The 25,022-nt window shown below is 43.6% G+C and overlaps 1 protein-coding gene across 1 annotated transcript in view; it reads left to right on the top strand.

The window, feature by feature from the left end:
• Positions 1-25,022, top strand: part of fam167b (family with sequence similarity 167 member B) — a gene marked incomplete at its 5' end in the record, with an annotated part of 214,550 nt that overhangs the window by 140,218 nt on the left and 49,310 nt on the right. The window lies entirely within an intron of this gene.

Here is a 25,022-nt window from a genome sequence, read left to right on the forward strand (position 1 = left end):
ACTAAGCTTCCTGAAGAGTCCACTCAGAGAGTGGGCGGGCTCTAAGGGCTGTAGCCAGGCTAACGCAGTACCAGCTGAGTCCTTACAGTTCAGCCCGGGGCACTCAGGAGATGAGATGAGAAAGCCAGCCTCTCTGCAGAGCCGTTCTGCCAAACACTGCGGGTAGCGGGGGCGGTATTGAGATGTTGTAGGATGGAGGGATGGAGAGAGAGATGGATGGATGGATGGAGAGAGAGATGGATGGAGAAAGAGAGAGACACAGCGGAAGGCAAGCTGTTGATAGAGATGCTCCTGTTGGGTCACGCTTTCGGGATTCGCTCGCTCATCTCACGTTATCTCATGCATGCTATCTCACGCCTGCGTTTCATTGTGTGTATGTCCGTCTCTCACTCTTCCTTCTCACATAGTCGACTCGACACCCATCTATTTATTTATTTAAAGCCGTTCTGCATCATTTCTCTTTTTAACCCTGTCTTGGCCGTTGTCAATGTGACAACCAGACGTTTATGTATGCCAGTGTAAAGGGTCTGTGTGTCAAGGTGGATGCATGTGGCTGGACGTGTTCGCCCCAGCATCCCGCAGCGAACGCTCCACTGCAATATCCTCGGTGTTCATTTGACTCGGAGAGTGTAGAAATGGACCCCTATGGGTTAATCTTACTAGATTTTTATGACACACTCTATGACGTGTTGTAATTCATTCACGGCTGAGCACACGTGCTAGTGGGGGTGGTGCACAACCACATATAGACGTAAAGTCCCTGTGTGTCGGACATACTGTTCCAACATGCTATTACTGCACGTGCAGTACGGTAACAGGATAGGTGGGCACTAGGGATATCTGGGCACCTCGATGTAAATTGGCTTTTTTTCAAATATATTCATTTTTTCCTTTTGGACAAAATAGACAACATCGAGGTGCCCCGATGTCCCTAGTGTCCACCTATCCTGTGTCCTGCAGCACTAATATAATACATCCACCGCAAGCCTTCTCCTCATGCGTGTGTGTTCACCAGTGTGAGACATGAATGCTGTCCTGTGTCATTTGCTCCCCCTGTGCTTTTTCTGATGACTTCTTATCATCCAAGCACCTGCAGGCTCCTTCCAAGGATAGAATTATAGCAGCAGCCACAGTTGCCAGGCAACGGTGGAAGATGCTCGCTGCCTTTCCTGCCTGCCCCTAGGATCTGGACTGGCTGCTGGGAGACCCCAGGCATTGGAGGCACTGTAGACCACTAAACGTTCTGTAAATCCGAAAGACTAACATGGCTGCGCAGTTAAAAAAACAACATGAAGGTATACGTTTTTCTTTGAAGCGTGTAAGTGGATTACGATGTCTGTGACGGCTTTTATCACAACAAACAGACATTTATAGTATAACTGGTTTCTGGCAGGAATAGATTAAGGATTCATTCTCTAGGTCTCATCCAAAGGAAACTAAGGGATAATAACGCATTGCCTATTTGTTGCTTGTGAGGTTCATAATGACCAGTAAATGGGCAAACTAGAGGTGTGCAAAGTTTCAAATCCATTCAGTCTCATGTTTGTACGATTTGTTATTTCCATAGAAAAAAAGAAAGGGATGAAGAAAGAGAGACCAATTAAAGAAAACAAACAAATGATCTACATATTTATTACCTACCCGAGATAAGATATAAAAGTATGTGAACATAGCATATACAGTACATCCTTTTTACACCAAGTACCACCTCAGAAAATATGTCTCTCCAGGTACCAACATAATAACTCAAGTTAAAATACAGGTGCATAGACCTACCCAATCCTATTCAGCTGCAGTTAACGCAGGAGGCAAATGTATTCTATTTTTTTCATTCCTAAGCCAATTATTTGATGACCAGACAGATTTATTTAGCTACTTTACTACATCAGTGAAATTCCTGTTCAAACTGCGCTAGCATAGTCGCTTAGCCTACTGCAGTTAACAGCCCAGCTGGAGAGACTCTGTCAGTGTCTAATCAGCTGAAGCAACTGATGATATTTATATTTCAATTTTTTTGGGAGACCCCTTTGTGTACCAGCAGAGGGGGTCTCAAGTACCACCAGTGGTCCAGTACATGTACCACAGGTTGAGAACCACTGCTTTACATGATATACTAGCTGCGAATCGATGAATACGTAGATCAGAAGAGTACACTGTGTACAAAAGTTAGAGGTATAGAATGCCATTTTGTTGCCTAAATTGTGTTGGGGATTGATGATGAGTGTATTGGGTGCTACATGTGTGTGTATGTATAGTGTACAGTATGTCATACACACTAGTGCAGTGCGCACACACACACACACACACACATACACACACACACACACACACACACACACACACACACACACACACACACACACACACACACACACACACACACACACACACACACACAGTACAGGTGTACATATAAACAGACAAGCTCCTTGCCGTAGTTTCACAATCTCTTCACAGCTCAATCAAATAGTACATTAGATTTAATGTTTCTGCATTTACTTGTGATGGAGAAATCTGTAACCCACTGTTGTACAATGAAGTAGGGCAGGGATCTTCAATGTTTTTCATCGCCCTAGCAGAGAGAGAGTTCACAGATAGTTTCATAGACTTGTTTGACAGCACAATCATGTTGGATTGATAATATGTAACATTTAACCACTTAAACCCTCAATAATTGAACTTGACCTTTATTTAACTCTGTAGTCTGCTCTTTTTTCCCTCCACACCTCTTTGCCGAAATAGACAATCTACAGTACAAGCTCACAACACATCACAGTGCAAGGCATTGTGAGCTTGTAGATTTGCCATTTTTGTCAAAATGTCTCCTCAGAATTGGGATTCCTAATGTACATAATGCTAGGTTTCAAGTGGTTACGTTTATGGCCCCCCCTGTACCTGTAGTAACTCTGAGGACCCCCTAGGGCAGTGTTTCTCAAAGTGGATTCCAGGGACTCTGTGGGTTCCTTTAGGGGGGTCTAAATGGACCCATACAGGTCCATTTGGTTCCATTTGTACACTGTCAGAGTTAAGGGGAGACCTTGACATTTGAAAGTTTGAGAAACAACTGCCCTAGGGGTCCCAGACCCCCTGTTGAAGACCCCTGAAGTTGGGCATTTGGTTTACGAAAAACGCAAAACATAAAAAGAAACGTAAAAAGTGGAGGAGATATAAGGTTTCTGCCCCACACGGAGGATGTATTTCTAGAGACAGCGACTCACAAGGTGACATTATCCATCAGGGCTGTGTGTAAACATCAAGATAGTGTGTCACGCCAGCCACGTTGAGCCCTCTGTGCTCAGGGCCCTCCAGGGAGCCGACAGAGTGCTTCTATCGATCAGTCTGAGACATCCTTACGCTGGTGTCTCTATCGCTGCCAGGAACCTGAGCCACTGATGTTACAAACACAGCCTCCGCTTGATTCAATAGCTCTGTGTAGAAGATGAGTCCAACATGTTACTGTAGGGGTGTGTGTGTGTGTGTGTGTGTGTGTGTGTGTGTGTGTGTGTGTGTGTGTGTGTGTGTGTGTGTGTGTGTGTGTGTGTGTGTGTGTGTGTGTGTGTGTGTGTGTGTGTGTGTGTGTGTGTGTGTGTGCGCGCCATGCATGGGATGGGAGTGAGAACTCTTTGTTTGTGTGTGTGTGTGTTAAAAATGGTGTACCTGTAATTGTAAGTATTGATCCATGCTCTGTTATGAGGAATTTAATGAACCATTTTGATAGATTCTTCTAAATATTGGTGAGGTTATTGCATTTTGAATTAACGACCTACAGTACAGTATATACCATACCATACTTTGCTGTGGTCCCCAAGGTTCTATCCTTGGCCCACACCTTTTATTTCCCTCTACAAGCTCACAGCGTGTTTTGTTGTGACATGTAGTCAACATGTAGTCAACAAAACAGTCAAATGCCTACTATTTGCAGATGATCTGGTGTTACTGTCTCCCACCAAAGAAGGATTCCAGCTGCACCTTGACCTCTTGCACACATTCTCATAGATGTGGGCCCTGAGAGTAAATCTAGCCAAGACAACGATTATGATATTCCAAAAAAGACAAAACCACTTAAACCAACAATTCTTTCTAAATATGACGGCACTAGAACATACCAAAAATATATATGAACAAAAAATGTTTCAAAGAATTACTGCTGAATTCCAAAGGTGTAGACAGCACAGAGACCCTGACGAAGACCTAGAAGGTCGTAACGCGTTGGTCAACTTGTTGCCTTGCTCAGAAAATAAATGCATAAACGCAAGCACAACTACCATACCTACTGGGAGAAGAAAGACAACAATATGCGAACGCAGTTGCAAGATTTGTGAACTGTTGCTAGAGAATGGAATACAACCACCCTAAGGGGACTACAAGCCATTGAGTGACCTCTAGACATGCTGCTCATATAAACAAAGCTGCTACCTTTAAACACATTTTAATTCTGAGGCATTTTTCCTGTATAATATTTAAATAGTTTTGAGAAAAAAATAAATGCTGCTATTTGCTCCAAAGTGACTGCTATTTGTTTCAAAAAGCTCTATGCCTTGTATATATAACATGTGTAAGAACACACTTCTCTGGTTAAACAATGCTGTAGGTCAGGGTTCCCCAATTAGTTTTCCCCAAGGGCCGAATTATGTCTAGGGTACCAAGCCGAGGGCCACAACATTGCAGGGGGCGACGGTCGCGTTCCCACTACACCAGCGACAGTTCAGATATCGTCATTGTCGGGTGAACATCTTGTATGTCCAAAACCGTTTGTTTTGCATTTATCATTTTAAAAATTATTTAAACTAGTGAAAACAGCCGATCTACAAGCATGCTTGTAGATCTGCTGTTTTCACTACTTTTGTGCGACAGCCTTGTATGATGAAGCAGGGCTTTACTTTGCGAAATAACGTACACATTTGGAGATACGAGGTTTCCAACGACGATATACTAGTGTTGTTGCTGCTCTTATACCACCATTATTACTGGGGTTGGTGGGGGCCAGACAGTAGCCCCCCGCAGTCCGCAAATGGCCCGCGGGCCGCCTATTGGGGAACCCTGTTGTAGGCCTACCCCTTATGTTCCATTTATATATCGGGTCGCAAATGAATTGATGTCCCTCGCCCGGTCAAGGGGCGAGGGACTTCTTTAGGCGAGTGGTTTAGATGATGACTTTCCTCTCAGGAGACCCGGGTTCGGATCCCGGGTGTCAGATCAGCTTGTAAATCTGCTACTTTCTGTGAATGTTGATATGACTTTGTCACCGTTTGGTTGAGAGATGAGATGAGAGGAAATTGAGGCGTTACAGCAGTATAATGTGAAAAAATAAATAACTGGGGGGGGAAAAAAATAATGCAGATGGACATAATTGCACAAGAAGACCAGGGCCGACACAGGACCATATGCATTAGGGGAGAGAGTTCTTATGCATTTGCGTTCTGATGGAAGTCGACAGGAAAGATAGTCTGTTCTGTTTTGATTGAATACTTTATTAGCAGTTGGCATATAGGAAAAGCAGTAAAGCACAAGACAGGACAGTTCAGATACAAGGTCTACTAATAGGATCTTAAGCTTAGATAGGCTTGATGTTTTTATGTTGCACTGCACGCTACTGAGGGGGAATGATATTTCATTTTCTGTATGTATGCATATGGAGAACGTGACAAAGTGATTCTTGTTTCTTGATAGGATTTAAACCCAAGAAAGCACAATAATGGCTTGTTTACACTGGGGTCCTTTTGTACTCAATTCATAGTGGATGTACCACGCTGCATATTCGGGGGGAAAGTGAGCCTCTGGCTGAAGGTGCTCACCCTATCCTGCAGCTCGCCATAGAGTGGATGGGAGGGGTTAACCGGGATGGAGTTTAGTTTGTCCCTAATCCACCTCCTCTCTGCAACTGACAAAAACAGAGATGGCCATTCACCGTTTTGTCCACTAGAGTGCAGCAGAGCGTAGTGTTGTATCTCTAGCAGGGGCGAGGGAGACCTGGAGGTATTTGTTTCCATTCATTCCTGGGGGAGTTTTAAACAAAGAGGATGTGAAAGAGACTGCTTATTTGAGAGAGGAAGTTAATTTGAGAAGTCAGTGTTCACAGTGTTTACACATCATGGCTCTTCAAACGGTGCTACATAAACATTAAGGACAGTAGGCCTACATGTACTCAAGTAGATTACTGTACTTAAGTACTTTTCTCTTTTCTTTTCTTTTCTTTTTTTTACTTTACTGGAGTATATTTCCAATTGTCAGTACTTTTACTCCACTACATCTCAGAGACACAACGTTTGCAGGCTACTTTTTACTCCACTACAATTCTTTGAAAACGTATTGGAATATTGTTACAAAACAATTAACCCCTTGAACCCACTTACTTTGGCTATTTGAAAACAGACGATATACAAGCTCACAAGCGACCGCATGTTTTACCTTTTACTTAGGTAAAACATGTAAGCTCTTCTTCCATCACTTCATAAAGGAAAGTTGAAGCATTTAAAACTTTGTCTGATGTGACTATTGTTGCCTGTTATTAGTGACAATGATACACTAAGATAGGAAATAAGTCAGTGGTTGATACGTAGAAGAAAAACTAATTGTCCTATAACTGAAGCAATTTCCTGTATTCAAACTTGTATAATAGTGCAAAAGTATTGGCATCAAAATATAGTTACAGTTCCAAACATAAAAGTAGTACTCAGAAAGCATAGGCCTACTGTGGGTGTTTTAATTTATTGATGTCTTCTCTGCAACTGTAGAGCTTATTTTTATTTTATTTTGTATCTCTGCAACTGTAGAGCTTACTTTTATTGAGTATTGTGTATCTGTAAAGCACTCTGTGCATTCGTGCTGTGAAGATGTGCTATATAAATAAAGTTCATTCATTCATTCATAGTGCAACATGGTGACAGATTTTCCAATCATATTATTGGATGGTAATTAGTACAGCATTTAGTGTGTCAATCACTTGAATGCTGCAGTAGGCAAAGGTGGGATTAATGCCAGAGAGTTGCTTAACCATAAACAATCCAATAATTTATCAGTTAATCTAGTTTTTATTATTAATAAATAATCAAACGATGCAAAGTAACTAGTGACTAAAGAGCTATGATGTAGTTGTAGTGAAGTAAAAAGAAAATGTTTTGCCTCTGAGATGAAGTGGAGCAGAAGTATCAAGTGAGAAATACTCGAGTAAAGTTTTGTTTTTAAAGTACCTCAAAATTGTGCAATACTTGAGAAAATGTAATTCACACCGGTGGTTCTGGGGAAGTGAATTTGTATTGTATAATTGTTTGCATCCTGGAGCAAATCACCTTAACATGTGCAAAAATAAATACATCTGTGATTCATTTGTTTGTCTGTATAGTGAACGCAGCAGTTTGCCTCTTGTCTTTGTGCTCCCTTCTCCTCCTCTGCTTTCCAGCGAGAGAGAGCAGCAGCAGCACCGAAGGGGTTAACAGGACAGGCAGACAGTTGGGGCCGCACCCATTGAGCTGATTTAAATAACGCCGGCATTTTGGCGCGAGCTGAGTGCCGGCACTGTGAGCCGGCCTTTCTTCATGCCGGCTGTAGCTCCGCCCACGCGCGCCCCGGAGTGGCGGGAAATGCTACACAGAGAGAGAGAGAGAGAGAGAGAGAGAGAGAGAGAGAGAGAGAGAGAGAGAGAGACACACTGCAGTGGGGCTTGTGACATAAGTACAACTACTCTACCTGCTGTCATTTGGTTACCCTGGAAACCTGCCAGACAGAGTGTACCTAGGAGGAAGAAAGAAAGGGAAAGAATGAAGGAAATAAAGAAATAAATAGGAACCCCCCCCCCCCCCCCCACACACACACACACACACACACACACACACACACACACTCCCTTTTTTGGCGCGAGACGGACAGAGAGATAAAGCTCTCGGTGGTAGACGAGGGGCGGAGACAAAAGCAGGCATGAGTGGAGTGGGGCAGAACAAAGAGGGTAGCAGCCTGGACCCCCTCCTCCCAACACACACACGCACACACACACACACAGACACACACAGACACACACACATGCACAGTTGCACACAGCCCGCGGGGTAGATAGAAGCAAGGCAGATGACAATTATAACCTTAATAAGCCCTTCAAAGCGACCAGCCTGGCTCGCCTGCGTCTCTCTCTCGTTCTTTGTTCCGGCTGGAATCTGCGTGGGGTTTTTGATTGAACAGAATTACCACCACTCTCCTCCTCCTCCTCCTCCTCGTCTTCCACGTGCACACGCTCACACACACACACACACACACACACACACACACACGCACAGTCACACACACTATTCTTGTGGCTTTATTGTTTAAGGACCTCGTATAACCTCATAAGCCCTATATAGTACAACGAATATGCGTTGCAAGCTTGTAAACCTGTTGTTGTTGCTATTTTTGAGGGAATATTTTGAGAAATGTGGAATATTTGGGAAAATCTTAGATTTCTTTTTGACAATTTGTGAAATTTTCGACTATAATAACATGCCCGAAATAAGGACGCCAGTTAGAAAATGGTTAAAAGTCAGTGTCACAGGCCTTGAGCAAAATCCTCACCACGCCCAAGCGATATAATCAGATTTGGTGTCATTCTGCTCCACAGAGGCAACCATCTCGATTCAATTTGCCAGCGGAGGGCGGCTAAACTCAGGACCAGAATTAAATCTTCGACAAAAGGCAGAGAGCGAGAGAAACGGAGCGGTGGTTCCATCACTTCCTGTCTCCAAGGGGCCCCAACACAAAAACAGGAAGTGAGCGCTGCCTGTGTTGCTTCCTAGGCCTTTAACTGTGGTTCTCTCTCTCTCTCTCTCTCTCTCTCTCTCTCTCTCTCTCTCTCTCTCCCCCTCTCTCTCTCTCTCCTCTCTCCCCTCTGTCTGTCTCACTCTCAATTTTCAATTCAGTTCAATTCAAAGAGGTTTTATTGGGATGTGAATCATCCCAACAAAGGAAAATAAAAACAAAGTAAAAATGAAGGCCTATGTAACGTTTTTAAGATATATATAGCCATACTAGAATACGTAATGCATTACAGAGCTGTGCGACATGGCAACTTTTCAATCAAATAAATAGGTAGAAATACTAAATGTCTCATGGATGTACGGACAGAAGGACAGATGGACGGACAGACAGACAGACAGACAGACAGACAGACAGACAGACAGACAGACAGACAGACAGACAAGTTAGACACACATACACATGCACAAGAGCAACACACACACACACACACACACACACACACACACACACACACACACACACACACACACACACACACACACACACGCGCAGAGGGTGAGGAGGAGGAGGAAATGAGTGCACTGATTATTATTGCATAAGCAACACAGTAGTGGTCAGTCAGTCAGCTCCATCCTGACTACAACAGCACATTTAGACGTGGCTTGAAAAGAGAGAATTGTTCCTGTGGTGAGACAAAGAGGCAGGCTGGTCAGAGCGCACAGAGCCACCCTACACAGTCCCTTGTCCACTGCCACACTACACTATACACTATACATTCCTCCATCCCTGTTGCCATGTCCCGGAGTGACTGCGAAAGATTACTGCTTTATTTGTTTCAAAAAGCTTTAGCTTTATACATGCATGTAACTAACAACGCAATGTGACAGCTCTGTTTACACAATGCTGTACCCCTTCCAACTGTATATACGTTCCCCATTTTCAACAGTTTTTATTATATTTCAGCACTTGCTTTGGCAATGCAAATGTATGTTTTCTCATGACAGCAAAGCTCTTGAGTTGGTTCGGTGGCGGTAAGCGTTGGAAAGCGCCTGTTGCCGAAACTCTGTTGTCGAATGAGAAGTGGGTACGCTGTCGCGTCTGTTCGCAAGATGTCGGGAAGCGTCGAATATCAACAGGCTTGGGCTTGTTGTTGAAAAAGAGGTCAAGCCATATGGGATATTTTTAGCACCATAGTAGCTGTCTGTTGCTGTGGACTCTCAGGTGCACTCAGCAATTTTTTCTCACACCTGGCTTCAGACTGCCAGGGTGTAGTAATCTGTAGCAGACTATAGCAGTCTGTTTTGGTTGAGACAGAGCTACCTTGAAGTCTAGACCAGGGGTTCTCAAACCTTTTTAGGCCGTGAACCCCAAAATAAACACATATGAACTGGGGACCCCCACCCTGACAAGCACTTGGAATTGTAGGTATAACATTTAATGTGACTCGGCTCCACAGATAAATATTGTGAAAATAGCAGATCTACATGCTCACAACAACGCCTCGCAGTGTGAGGCGTTGTGAGCATGTAGATCTGCTATTTTCACAATGTTCACCTCTTGCTTGTGTAGCAGTATGGGCGTCGGTCCCCACCGCCCATCCTCCTCCCCCTTGTTAGTTGCCTGATTGAAAACTGTATTTAAGCAGCATGGCTTTCAGCTGCGAGTTAGCTGGTTGTCTCCTCTCGCTGGTGGGGCACACTGAACGTGCCCTCCAGCTTATGCTGGCCTGATGGGCTTCAGCTACACACACTATCTTGTTCTGGAAGGTACGTTCCCAGGTTTTGCTGTCCAAGTAAATACCTTTTGTATATTGTTTCTTGAACTTGAACCTGACCGGGCCGTTGTTTGTTCTAGGCTCTTACCAACACTCCTTCTGGAGTTCCTGCTCTGGCGTGCGGCGATAATTCGCCACGCACACCAGGTATGTTGTAATCCTCATGTTCAGCATTATGATCATTTGGTGTTCCACCAGTATGAATGTGAACATTGGGTTTGTTTGTATTACAGTTTAATTCTGCCCGGCATCCGCGGATGGGGCATGGTGTTCGTTGCCCAGGCGAACACGGTAGGTTCACAATGCATCTCTCGGTTCTTGTCTTTGAATGTTAATCTAAATTACACTAAAATACTAAGATGGCCGTTTGCCTATTTCAGAGCCAGATGACACTGCTGTTTTGCTGACTGTGGCTTTACCACTTAAATCCCATACAACTCCTGAATCCATTCATAACGTGTCTGTTGGAAAGAAGACGCAGCATTCGGTGGTTGTAATATACTACCCACACACGGGCCACACCGCCTTATGCTTTATTGACATAACTAGTCTGCTGGTTCTATTTGTGATTATTCTGAGTGACACTGTGCTTTCTTTACAGGCCTGTGCTGGGGCCCTATACTTGGGACAGGTGACGGCTGCCCAGGGCTCTGGTAACTCCATGGTTTGATTTGTTTGTATTTGCTTTTGTTTTGCCGTGATTACTTGGAGTGCCACTGCCTTGGGCTAGTTGGCCCGTCCCCTTCCTATTGCCCTCAGCACTGGCCATAGGCCTATAAACACACAGCTTTATTGTGGAGTTGCCTTTAATTACACTGTTCTCTTAATGCATTCTTGTTTTATTATTAAGTGATGATGAGAACGAAATGAAATGATGCTGATTAACTAAATGTCTTATCAAAATAAAGCCTTTTGTACTTTGTTATATATACGTTTCTGCCTTGGTTCATTTAGGTAATAACGAACTTGTGTGCTTTTGTAAATCAAGGTATTTGAATTAGTTAGTTCTACAATAACTATTTCCGGGGGTGCAACTCCCCTGGTGGCGTTGTCTGGCAATAACTTAAATATACCACTATGCCACATTTGACGTGGGTCGGCAGGATTTACTAACGAGGCAGAAACGTGTATTTTTTTTTTCTTTTCTAGTTCCCCTATGTTAGATTATTTGTTCTGTTAGTCCAGTGATTTGAGTTAGATTTACTATTTGTTAGTCCAGTGATCTAAAAGTTTGTTCTTAAAAAAAAAAAAAAAAGTGGAGAGAAGTTGTGGTTTGTGTATTAACTTGGATTTTATTTCTTTTGAAGCAAAACAGCAGCTTGTCAGTGGTGGAGAGGAGCCGTGGGTCGCCCAAACTGCTTCCCTGGTCTCTGCTGTAGGACCTGGTTTGTGAACTCAATCTGGTTGTAAGTCTTAGTTCTGTACCACTATGGAGGCTGAGCCGGTAGCACAGCTCAAGGCAGATGTTTCATTGAGACAAGAACAGAGAGATGCACAGCCAGGTAGTAGTATTGTCTTCTCTGATGTGCAGGCAATGCTTAAAAGACAGCAGGAGCAGTTAAAATGGCTTACACAGACCGGCCATTTTGCCAGGGAGTATAGGTCCCAATGGCACCCCCCTCCCCCATGTAGGATTGGTGAGTCTTTCCAGTTTTGTTCACCTCCTAAGGAGCTGAACAGCCAGGGTTTTACATTTGACTGGCCCGTTGGGTTTTAGTTTGTCATCCTGCGCACTTCAGGTGTGCTTTAAATAAGTTGAGTCTTTTCAGTTTAGTTCACCTCCAAAGGAGCTGAACGTCCACAATGTCTATTTCAAGTTTGTTCACCTCCAGAGGAGCTGAACAGGTTATAGTTAACAGGTTCAATGACTGGCTCGCAATGGGTTTAGTCGGTTCGCTGTGTTCACCTCCAGAGGAGCTGAATGCGCCATGTTTTAAAAGGTTCGGTGACTGGCTCGCAATGGGTTTAGTCGGTTCGCTGTGTTCACCTCCAGAGGAGCTGAATGCGTCATGTTTTAAAAGGTTCGATGACTGGCTCGCAATGGGTTTAGTCGGTTCGCTGTGTTCACCTCCAGAGGAGCTGAATGCGTCATGTTTTAAAAGGTTCGATGACTGGCTCGCAATGGGTTTAGTCGGTTTGCTGTGTTCACCTCCAGAGGAGCTGAACACGTCCTGGTTTTAAAACTGTTAAATGGCTGGCCCGTGGGGTTTCAGTCAGTCCGCGCACTTCGGTGTGCTTCCATAAGTGAATCTTTTCTGTTTTGTTCACCTTTAAAGAGCTGAGCAAGTCGTAGTATTATGTTTGACTACAGCCTGTTCACTTGTTAACAAGCTGGACAGTTTTTGCCTGTCTCTTCAGGAGCAGTGCAACTGTAGTGGTGTGTGTGTGTGTGCCCTCAGAGATGAACGTGTTAAACTATGCTGGCCCGCTGGGCTTCAGCTACCACCCACAGTCTGTGTGTTTTTTTAGATTATATTTGTTGCACTTAGTGAGCCTTACGAAATGTTTGGTATTGCTAGGTGGGTCATCGTCGGGCCGACGATGCAATTGGGGGGGATGGATTGTAGCAGTATGGGCGTCGGTCCCCACCGCCCATCCTCCTCCCCCTTGTTAGTTGCCTGATTGAAAACTGTATTTAAGCAGCATGGCTTTCAGCTGCGAGTTAGCTGGTTGTCTCCTCTCGCTGGTGGGGCACACTGAACGTGCCCTCCAGCTTATGCTGGCCTGATGGGCTTCAGCTACACACACTATCTTGTTCTGGAAGGTACGTTCCCAGGTTTTGCTGTCCAAGTAAATACCTTTTGTATATTGTTTCTTGAACTTGAACCTGACCGGGCCGTTGTTTGTTCTAGGCTCTTACCAACACTCCTTCTGGAGTTCCTGCTCTGGCGTGCGGCGATAATTCGCCACGCACACCAGGTATGTTGTAATCCTCATGTTCAGCATTATGATCATTTGGTGTTCCACCAGTATGAATGTGAACATTGGGTTTGTTTGTATTACAGTTTAATTCTGCCCGGCATCCGCGGATGGGGCATGGTGTTCGTTGCCCAGGCGAACACGGTAGGTTCACAATGCATCTCTCGGTTCTTGTCTTTGAATGTTAATCTAAATTACACTAAAATACTAAGATGGCCGTTTGCCTATTTCAGAGCCAGATGACACTGCTGTTTTGCTGACTGTGGCTTTACCACTTAAATCCCATACAACTCCTGAATCCATTCATAACGTGTCTGTTGGAAAGAAGACGCAGCATTCGGTGGTTGTAATATACTACCCACACACGGGCCACACCGCCTTATGCTTTATTGACATAACTAGTCTGCTGGTTCTATTTGTGATTATTCTGAGTGACACTGTGCTTTCTTTACAGGCCTGTGCTGGGGCCCTATACTTGGGACAGGTGACGGCTGCCCAGGGCTCTGGTAACTCCATGGTTTGATTTGTTTGTATTTGCTTTTGTTTTGCCGTGATTACTTGGAGTGCCACTGCCTTGGGCTAGTTGGCCCGTCCCCTTCCTATTGCCCTCAGCACTGGCCATAGGCCTATAAACACACAGCTTTATTGTGGAGTTGCCTTTAATTACACTGTTCTCTTAATGCATTCTTGTTTTATTATTAAGTGATGATGAGAACGAAATGAAATGATGCTGATTAACTAAATGTCTTATCAAAATAAAGCCTTTTGTACTTTGTTATATATACGTTTCTGCCTTGGTTCATTTAGGTAATAACGAACTTGTGTGCTTTTGTAAATCAAGGTATTTGAATTAGTTAGTTCTACAATAACTATTTCCGGGGGTGCAACTCCCCTGGTGGCGTTGTCTGGCAATAACTTAAATATACCACTATGCCACACTTGCTTAATATTTGACAGTTTGGCCAGTTTGGTATTAAAACGAGTCTTGAAAATCCTTAAACTGTCACTTAATAAATGTGCAGATACCCTGTATACACTTATGTTGGTTTGTTTACCGTTGAGTGAGACGTTTTCTTTTTTTTTTCTTTTTTCTTTTGCATTAAGCTAACCCCACCAAATAATTTGGGGACCCCACTTGGGGTCGCGGCCCCAAGTTTAAGAACCACTGGTCTAGACTATTCTTATTTGGGCCTGCTTCCTAAAGATGTTTAAACCAGTGGTTCTCAAACATTTTCATGTCAAGGACCACCAAATGAATATGAATTTGTCCACGGACCCACCATCTAAAAACATTTTGTGCCAAGGGACACCCTTAACCAGATTTGTGGTGTTGTGATTCTTTTGAAAATAGCAGACCTACAAGCTTACAATGCGTCGCCTCGCGACTGTAGATCGGCTATTTTCTCATGTGGTCTATAGTCGCTTCTATTGGGCCTGTTTTCATAGACCCGGTTGCTTATTTATCTCATAAAAATCTGGCAACGCTCTCCCCCGTGCGATAGCGGGGATAATAACCATAATCTGATAAGTGCCTCTATGCCTGCTGTGTATGCGCGCGTGGATCTCTGCATCGGTTGTAAAGCATTTAACCACTTAAACCCCACACGGTTGAGCAGAGTCCATCGGGGCTATTTGTATTTTCTGTTATTGTGGGGAAAGCTCTAGCTGAAAATAGCAAGATCGATAAGCTTAACAATGCGTTGCGACGCTCTGCTATTTTACCGCGAAAGCTTCCCACACAATACGGACGAGGCTGTGAGGTTTAAAAGTGGTTAAATTCGTATTTGACGCGCATTCACAGTAATTACAACGCTCAGACGCTGAGGTAATTAGCTGTCCCGTTGCTTTTTTCTGGTTGCGTGGGTGTTTGGAGGGGGGGGGGGGGTCACGGGGAGAGGGTGACGGGGTGCGTTTGTAGAGAAACTGATTAGTGCAGCAGGCCTTGGCTGAAGCTTCACCGAGCCACAAAGAGGAGAAGAAGCGCCAAGTGGTGATATTAAAGGGGTGATGGACGGGGGGGGGGGGATAACCAGGGGCAGGGGTGTCGCACCAAATTCTGGGCCCTGGGTTCTTGAAAGTTTGTGCAAGTCTTTGAATATTTCAAAATCCGTCTAAGGTTTTTTGAAAAACCTAAGTTTCTATGTCAGTGGTGCGGCGGTGCCCACACTTTTTCATGTGAAGGACCCCCAAAATGATATGTATTTAGCCAGGGACCCCCATCTCAAGATATTTAGTTCCAGGAACCCCCCCCCCCCCCCCAGAAGCAAAATTTGAGTTACACATTTTGGCTTAAAAAATACATATATTCAAAGATTTGCACACATTTTCACGACTTTTCAAAAATAGCAGATCTACAAGCTTGCAGCGCTGCACTCGGTGCCGCGCTGTGAGCTTGTATATCTGCTATTTTTCAATAGCCAAAGTATAAAATAATTCCAGGCCCCTCCACCTTGGGGCCCTAGTAGTAACTCAGTCCCACTCTCCCCCCCCCCCCCCCCCCCCGCCCCTTGTGACGCCCCTTACTAGGGGTGACAACTATGGGGTCTGCGGAAGGTTAAAGGGGACGAGGGAGTAGCTTGCGGGGGTGTGAGAGGAGGTGGGGTGAGGAGGGGTAGGGGTGCAGGGGGGGCGTGGGGTCGTCAATGCGGGACCTAAAATTCAAAAGACGCAGTAAGTAAGTGTTCCCAACTCCCCAACTTCAACTGAAGCAACCTTATACTGCGGAGCCTGGGGGCGACAATGGAACATCTGCTGTCTGACAAAGCCATGCTGTTCCCGCTGGCTGGCCTGGCCGCGACGACTCAGTGCAGCCTAAAGCCACGACAACGCAGCGCACAGCGCAACAGGTTTCTACACAAAGTCTGGGGACAAAGTTAGTGCCAACTTCCCCAGTGTTTTTTGTGTGTATGCTTACGATTTGGAATTTGGAGGGAATTCCAGTGGGAATTTCAAAAAAAGGGATGTTTAAGTTCAGAGCGGCTTTTGACCACTTAAACGCTGGCATCTCAATTTTGGGCGTGTTATTATTATTATTATTTTAACTTCTTTATTGACCTTCATTCAGCAATTCATCACATGTTTACATTGTATACATTTTGTTATTATATTTATTTTCATGACTCAATTTGACTCAAGTGTTATTTTTTGGACAAAATAAAGAAAGAACGTTGAACAATATTTTGAAAATAGACGATCAAACAAGCTCACAACATGTCCCTGTGCCGCACATTGTGAGCTTGTAGATCGGCTATTTAAAAAAAATAAATGTAAAATGCTTTTTATTGTTAATTGGCGAGTGGTTAAATAAACTATAGCTTCAATGGCATGCAGAAAGATTATTCTTCTTCTTGATATACGTGTGGTGATGTAAGCTTAAAAGTAAGCAAAGAAATGGACACTTGTTGTGTATTCTCAGACAAACTATACCTCTGTGTGTGTGTGTGTGTGTGTGTGTGTGTGTGTGTGCGTGTGTGCGTGCGTGCATGTGTGTGTTTTGGTTGCCAGGGCGAGGGCAGCAGAGCAGCTGTTGGTGTAGAGGCCCACAGTCCCCCCTCTGTCGCCCCGTTGCCCTGCTCAAAGCATTTCTAGCAGTACCATGGTTACATCACCGTCACTAAAGCCCCTTCTTACATCACCGCTGGTGGTAGAGGCTGCCCGGCCTGCCTTATAGAATCTCATTACCACTGTATATAGATCCTTGCACGTTACACCGGGAAATAAAATGACCTTTTACTTAACAGTCGCCACCCACAATATCTTCATTAATCTTAACATAAAATTAACCACCTAAAGGGATATTGTGCCTTTGTTAGCCCCTCAGACAGTATTTAGATATTTGATCATATTATTTTATCATGATATATTCATACAAAACACACATCCTTGGTTCTGGTGACTTATACTTCCCTCCTAATACGTGAGGGATTTTTGATTACTTTTTAATTTATAATTTTTTAATTTGTATATATCGTCGTTGTCGGGTGGAAACCTTGTATGTCCAAAACCGTTTGTTTTGTATTTATCATTTTAAAAATGATTTAAACTAGTGAAAACAGCCGATCTACAAGCACACAACACCTCTCGTGCTTGTAGATCAGCTGTTAATTTACAAATTTGTCTGACAGTGACGCTATATATATTTGTTTTTCTTTTCTTTTCCATTTAAAATAAATATATTGAAAATAAATGAAAAAAAGTAATTGAAAAAACACGGACCCTTCTCGTATTAGGAGGGCAATAAGAGTCACCAGAACCGAGGACGGCTTTTTATCGTATCATTTATCTCCCCCAAAATAAGAGACCAAGTTGAAAGTGATGAATAATCGGTAGGCTTCATCATCAGTGCGACGATGAGAAAACCATGTCGTAACAGTTGTAAGCTGGGGTCAGGGAGTTGATCTAAATCTAGGCACTAGCAGTGAGCTGGCTGTGACGCCGTGGAGATCTTTTGACGGGTGTGGGTCTCTCTGGGTCCAGATGGCACCGGTGTTTACACTAACGGGATTAGGATTAGCTCCAGATTAGACGGGCGAGCTTTGAAAGGCGCGCTGCGCCGACACGACACGGACCTCACAGCTCACACCCTACTGACCCACAATGGGCAGAATAGTCTGGCGGGATAGGAAGGAACCACTGTTATTATACAATAGTCTGGCGGGAATCAGATGGAGGCGCACGCAATTAGTTAACTGAAATAAAAACAATAACGGAAAAAGGAATTATAATCAATTTAAACTTTACAAAACTGAAACAAAGTAAGATAGAGAAAATGTCCTATATCGTCGTTGTCGGGCGAAAACCTTTTATGTCCAAAACCGTTCGTTTTGCATTACTGGTGAAAACAGCCGATCTACAAGCACACAACGCCTCGCATCGCGAGGCGTTGTGTGCTTGTAGATCTGCTGTTTTCACTACTTTTGTGCGACGGCATTGTATGATGAAGCAGGGCTTTACTTTGCAAAAGAACGTACACATTAGAAACTTGGAGATACAAGGTTTCCACCCGACAACGACGATATGTCTTATGGATTTCGTCTTTGTCAAGTTATGGTGTCACATAAGCCTAGTATTATGGGTGGGTATGAAATGGGTGGGCCTTTTTGAATCTCAACCCCAGACACACCCCGCAAACTGGCTCCCAAACTGGGGAACAAACCTTTTGATTGATTGAATGATTGATTGATCGAATGAAATGTAAACGCCACGTGGTAGAGTCAAGGATAACTCCCCATTGCAGTTAGAACTGCAGACTCACTCTCAATTTTCCCTCTGTAATCTGAAGACTCATCTCTTCAGACTCAACCTCAGCCCTACTTGACCTGGATAAGATGACCATGCAGACACGGTCATTTGTTCTCATGTTGTTAGGGTTGTTTCTCTTGACCACAATGTTAATAATGTCATTTAGATAATCATGTTATTTAGACAGATGCAAGGCTCATTGTTTACCTTGTATCCTTAAGTTTCAATGTAAAGAATACATTTTTATTGTATAGAGTAGACTATTGATGTGTATAACGATGCTTGCTTTACGTGTGATGCTAGTTTACTGAGGCACTTCACTGTCTCTCTGCATTTGATATATTGCTTATTGTAAAAAAGCGAACACTTATTCTAAAATAAAAAACTAAACTAATACTAAACCCTACTTTGTTGACTGGAGACTCCAGGGTATATCTGCCACGTTTTCCCTCCACGTGGCCGATCTTCAAACAACACATTGTGTTGTGATGCATTGTGAGCTTGTAGATCTGCTATTTTCACTGAACGGTTGCACCCAGAATAGGGATGCGAGGGTTCATGTGGTTAAAACCTGCACTGAATGCTATGGAAGGAGGGGGGGATTTGTTGATGCTGGACAACAGGTGCGTCCGAACGGTTTAACGTGTTTATTTTGTCTTTTAAACAAAAAAAAGGAACAATGTGGTGGACTTGGCATAGCTCTAAAGCAAAGCAATGGTATGACACACAGGTCAGCCAGGGCCAGATGTACACAGAGAGGAACATATACAGCGTGTTCCAACTGAATCACTGCAGTTATGTAATACTGGCGTTAGTGTGGGTGGGGGAGAGAGACAGAGAGAGAGAGAGACGGACAGAGAGAGAGAGAGACGGACAGAGAGAGAGAGAGAGAGAGTGTTGTGGGGGAGAGAGTCGTGGGAGAGCGAGCAAGTCGTGGGAGAGAGAGGGGGGGGAGAGAGAGAGAGAGGCGAGAGGAGACTGACCTACATCAGTAAATGGCAGAGATAAGCAACTAAGGGAAGGGGCAGTAGACAGCAACAGACTAGTTCTAAGATCAGATCTCAGATCAGAAAAGAGGGGATACAGAAATAGAGAAAGAGAGAGAGAGAGAGAGAGAGAGAGAGAGAGAGAATGATACAGGAAACGACAGCAGGACCGCAGGAAAACAGGACATGGGGGTAATTAAAGAGCATGAGAATCAGGAAGAATGCGTCTGCTGTGTATGGGCCATGCATGTGTGCACGACACGACGCACTCATGCATTGTGTTCTGTTGCCCGGCCCGCCAGTGCACACTCTGCGCGTATAGATAGAGAACGCAGAGAGCGTGGCCTCATTAGGATCAGATGGACAGTGGCTGCCACCGCCCCGGCACCGTTCCAGTGACACAAGCAGGCTGGAATGTGGGTCAGTGGGCAGAGAGATGGAGCCATGCCATCAGGGAAAGTTTCCACCCGTGCAGTATATACAGTACAGTACAGTACAGTACAGTACAGTACAGTACAGCAGTGGTCCTCAACCTTTTCAGGTCGCGACCCCCCCAAACTAATCATATTTTAAAATGACTTTTTTTCTATTGATTACTCATGCCATTTTTTTTGTATTTGTCGCATTCCATGGAGACGTATTTGTCGCATTCCCAAGACAAAAATGTGATAATAGTACATTTACCCCCATTGATTCCGGATGGGGACCCAATTGCATAATCAATAGAAATATTTTCATTTTGGGGGGTGAACTACTCCTTTAAGGACTTTTTAATACCTCTAAAATGACAAATTAAACATTGGCCAAATTGTCAAATATTAGAGGCAGACATTTTGAAAATAGCCGATCTACATGCTCACAACGGTACAGTGCAGTACAGTGCAGTAAGGTGCAGTAAGGTGCAGTGCAGTACAGTGCGGCAGCTAGAACAGTGCAGCACTGCACATGCCGTGGTGTGTTGCGGTGCAGTGCAGCATAATGCAATGCACCGTGTATGTGTTGGTTTGTGTTCCTGACACAGGCCACATTCGTGGACAGACATTGAACATAAAAGCCAAATGACTGCCTTCAGCATGTCAGAATTGGTGTACCCAATTACATTTCACTTACAGGGTTAGGTTTTTGGGGATATGGAATGAATGTAAGTCAACGCAATCCAAATGTTTGCAAAACCAACGTGTGTGTGTGTGTGTGCGTGTGTGTTCATGTCTTCCCGGTTATGTACTCCCACATTCCCTTGACCGTCAGTCATGTGAAAATAGAATCAGAGGAAGGGTGTGCATGTTGTTGAAGGGCATTGAGTAATATAAAGTTGACAATAAGTCCACTTCTCCTCTCATCTCTCACCATCTGAAGGGACATCTGCCTAAAGGTTTATTCTGCATTCTAACCTGGGATAAATCCCCCTCTATTCATTGCAATATATATATAAAAAGATGATATAATCTATCTACATCCCAATTCTGGGAACAATCTGCAGAAATATGCAAACATTTGATGAAATTAGCAGATACACAGCAAATAGGGTGTAACAACCTAACGTTCAGCAAAAATAGACGATATACAAGCTCACGGCGCGTTGCTGCAACGTGTTGTGAGCCTGCAGATCGGCTATATTTGGTGTAGAGGGAAAAAAGGACTGCACCTATCACAGAGCCTTGGGGTTCCAAATCAATGGGTCTCGGCCCATTTTTGGGTCACAGACCAATTTTCATTGGTCTCAAATCGAGTAAAATCACTCTCACCTTCTGAACAGGACAACGTGGACTTACCATAAGAAGCCTATCTGTGTTCAACCTATATACTACCATAGTCTTCATGTTGACCCTATGTCGTCCACATGTAGGTCAGAGTCAGAGATAAGCTGCCAGTTATACCATGCACTTAGAACCACAAAACCAGTGTAGCGTTTATGGCCTGTTTCCTCCTGCGTCTCTCCCTATGTAAACACGCAATGTGTGCGTGGCGCACACAAACCAGGCCAGTCAGAGCACAAATGGTTAACATGGCGGAAACATTGCTCAACGACTCAGCGCTTAAAAGAAAGAAAAGTGCAGAGGTATGACATTTGTCACACAGCGACAGCTAGCAGCAGGGATGGTCCAGTTGCGAAAGTGCCGCTCGCTCTTTTGTCTCGAACAGGGGATGCACTTGTTCATTGTTGCTCAATTATAAAACCAACAAATCGTTGAGGTGTGTCGCAACCATAACACCAGATTTTCCGGATGCACGCCTGCGTTTATACTAACGCCTTGCCTTCTTTCTGAGGAACAAGAAGTGCCGGAGTGAGGAGTAAGACTGGTTGGGTTTTAAATCAGGGACACTTGTGTGTCAACAGTCAGTGCTGTGTCACAGATACGTGCACACACATACATCAAAGGGGGCTTGAGCCCCTGCCCTTTTATCCGTCTGTAAAAAGTGCCCACTCCAGGCAATGAATGCAGTTTTTACTCTGGTGAAAGAAATTGATTATGCTTAGTTCAGTGTGGTATCAAGCAGCGAAAATAGCCCACCTCAAAGCTCACAACGCGTTGCGCTGCGACTTGGAGGTCTGCTATTTTCGATACAGTATTTTCACCAAAAGGCCCTTTTCGAAATGTCAGCCCCTGCCTCTCTAACATTCTCTGCACGTCCCTGCTGTGTGAGGTCACCAAGTTTGTCTGGCATCGAGCGTAGGTAAAGAATGTAGAGGCATCGCACACATCAATGAAATCTTGCAGGCAGGTGCCTGGATGACCTAGACAATATCGAAGAAGATCAAAGTCTGCACACTGTATGAATGAATGTATGAAAAAACTGCAGATCATGTGTGTGCATGGGTAACGCCTCATGTCATGCTCCATATACGGCCACGATCCCTGATGCCATCATTATTAAGCCCATATCTGTGAATGCCCATATATGGACATATTGTGTCAGTCTCCTCTCTCCTGATAACCAGTGTGGTTGTCGCGACGCGAGTCACACTTGCAAATGAATTCTGTCCTTGTTCCTTTTATGCCCATATGGAGATCCCTGATGTCATCAATATTAAGCCCATATCTGGGAATGCCCATATATGGACATAATGTGTCAGTCTCTGTTGTTTCAGCGCCCTGGTTTATGTCCCAAAATGACTGGATGTAAAGGTTTTTAAGCAATTTGTCGCAATTGTAGAAATATTAGACCTTAATTGTTGAATATTTAAGCATGTAATGATCATGTATACTTTCTTTTACTGAAGACCATTTTTCGAATATTTTCTTTCTTAACATTTTTGACCTGATGTCCCTAGTGCCCACCTGACCTGTTACCATTCAAACACAGTATTTCCAGTGCCAACATGCTGACACCAAAATAATAAACAAACTAAATAAATACCACATACTGTGTATACAGGACTCTTATCAAAGAGACAGTTTACTTTACTAATTTTCAGACTAGAGAGTGGAGGGCAAGAGAGACTCCTTTGCATAGAGCAAGGCAACACATATCATATGAACATATTGGATCGATCGCACAGTGCATTTGAGAAGCTGCCTGTTCACTGATCTGGCCGTTCAGGGGTCAGTGTAAAGCCTCATCATTTATTGTATAATTGTATGTGATACAATTGTGTCGCTCGCAAAACTAATCTACAAGGCTAACGACTCGTCACGTTGTGTGTTTTATGCAAGCGACAAACTTGTTCGATGTATTATAAATTAAGCTTATAAATATACTGTTGAACCTACCATTGTCCCCACAAAAGAGCAGGCATGAACAGGTTCGCAGAGGCCTTCGCGCTCTGATCTCACCTTTACCATTCACCATTAATCATCGTTACAAAGTTATAGCAACGATATTAATTTCGTAAGCAGAATATCCTAATGTCTGATGTATTCCTGTCTGTATGCCTACCTCCGGAATTGCCCCTTGGGGTTAAAAGTCCCTTTTTAATTGAATTGAATTGAATTGTATCTAAATTAGGGAGAGCTATTATCAAAACACAATGCTATCATTAGTCCCCCGTGTCAGAATCAGGAAATCTACATCTCTATTTGTGCCCGGTGAACAAAAGGTCACAGGGATATCAATGGAAAAATGCTTGTTAACGGATGGTGGGAAGGATGGAGTGTGTTAAAGAGTGCGTCAAGTGGATATATAAATCAGTGAGAGAGAAAGACGGCCCCCTTTACTGAGGCCCCGCCAAATCATCAATTCTCCACAGTCCCACCCTGATCTCTCTCGTGCGCACGCACGCACGCACGCACGCACGCACGCACACACACACACACACACACACACACACACACACACACACACACACACACACACCATGTATGACAACCCTGCATTCAGAGGTCACACATTCCTGTTTGATTCAACATGCATGCAAATATCAGTGTTGGAGCTTTCTAGAGTCTAGACCACTGTTTCCCAAACAGTGGGCCGGGACCCATGTTTGTGTCGCAGACCAATTTTTAAAGATTTGTTTTTTGGGGGGGCTTTTATGCCTTTATTTGATAGGACAGTTAGACTGACAGGAAATGGGGAGAGAGATGGAGAGTGACATGCGGCAAAGGTCGTCCGGATCGGGAATCAAACCGGCGAAACCGTCAGGCATCAATGCCTATGTAGCAATATGCGCCTGGACCAGTAGGCCAGCGGGCGCCCCTTGTCGCAGACCAATTTTTATGGGTCACGAAAGGCCCCTTTTGTTTGTTTCCTACATAAAAAAAAATAATAATAATATAATAATATATATATATATATATATATATATATATATTAGTTTCAAAAGATTAAAAAAATGTTTTATTAAACTCAAAATAATATAATAATAATATAATTAAATAATACAAAAATTCCATACAAATGTACATTTTTAAGAAGTAGTGGAAATACCAGACCGGCAGCTCATGTTATTGTAGATCTCCTATTTTCACTAGTATGGGTCCTGGGCAGATCTTTTGGGTCTTGAGCTAAAAGGTTTGGGAACCATTGTATCTAGACCAGTGGTTTTCAAACTTTTGTGGCCAATTAAGGCACACCAAAGGGCAAATCTCAGAGCACACCTGTATTGATGTCCATGCAAAATAGCAACACTCTTTAAAACTGTTTATTTTTATTTACTAATGCCAAATAAAAGGTGTAACCAGTTAAGCCCTTTTTATACTATCATAAATGTAAAAAAAAATAGCACTTATTATTATTATATTAAATACAAAAAATGCATAACTTTCTGTGTATAGTTGTATATAGAGCAGGTATGTATGTTCAATTATATTATTTTTGAACAGAATAGAGGCGGTAAAAGAGTATTTTGATACCTAACCCAAAGTCTTGTGCTAAAGTCCAGCTTGTGATATAGCTAGCAGTAGCACACATCGTCACATGTGACAATTTGCCCTAGTAAC

This window comes from Nannobrachium achirus, assembly GCF_963921795.1.
Source record: "Nannobrachium achirus genome assembly, chromosome: 20".
Classification (NCBI taxonomy): Eukaryota; Metazoa; Chordata; class Actinopteri; order Myctophiformes; family Myctophidae; genus Nannobrachium; species Nannobrachium achirus.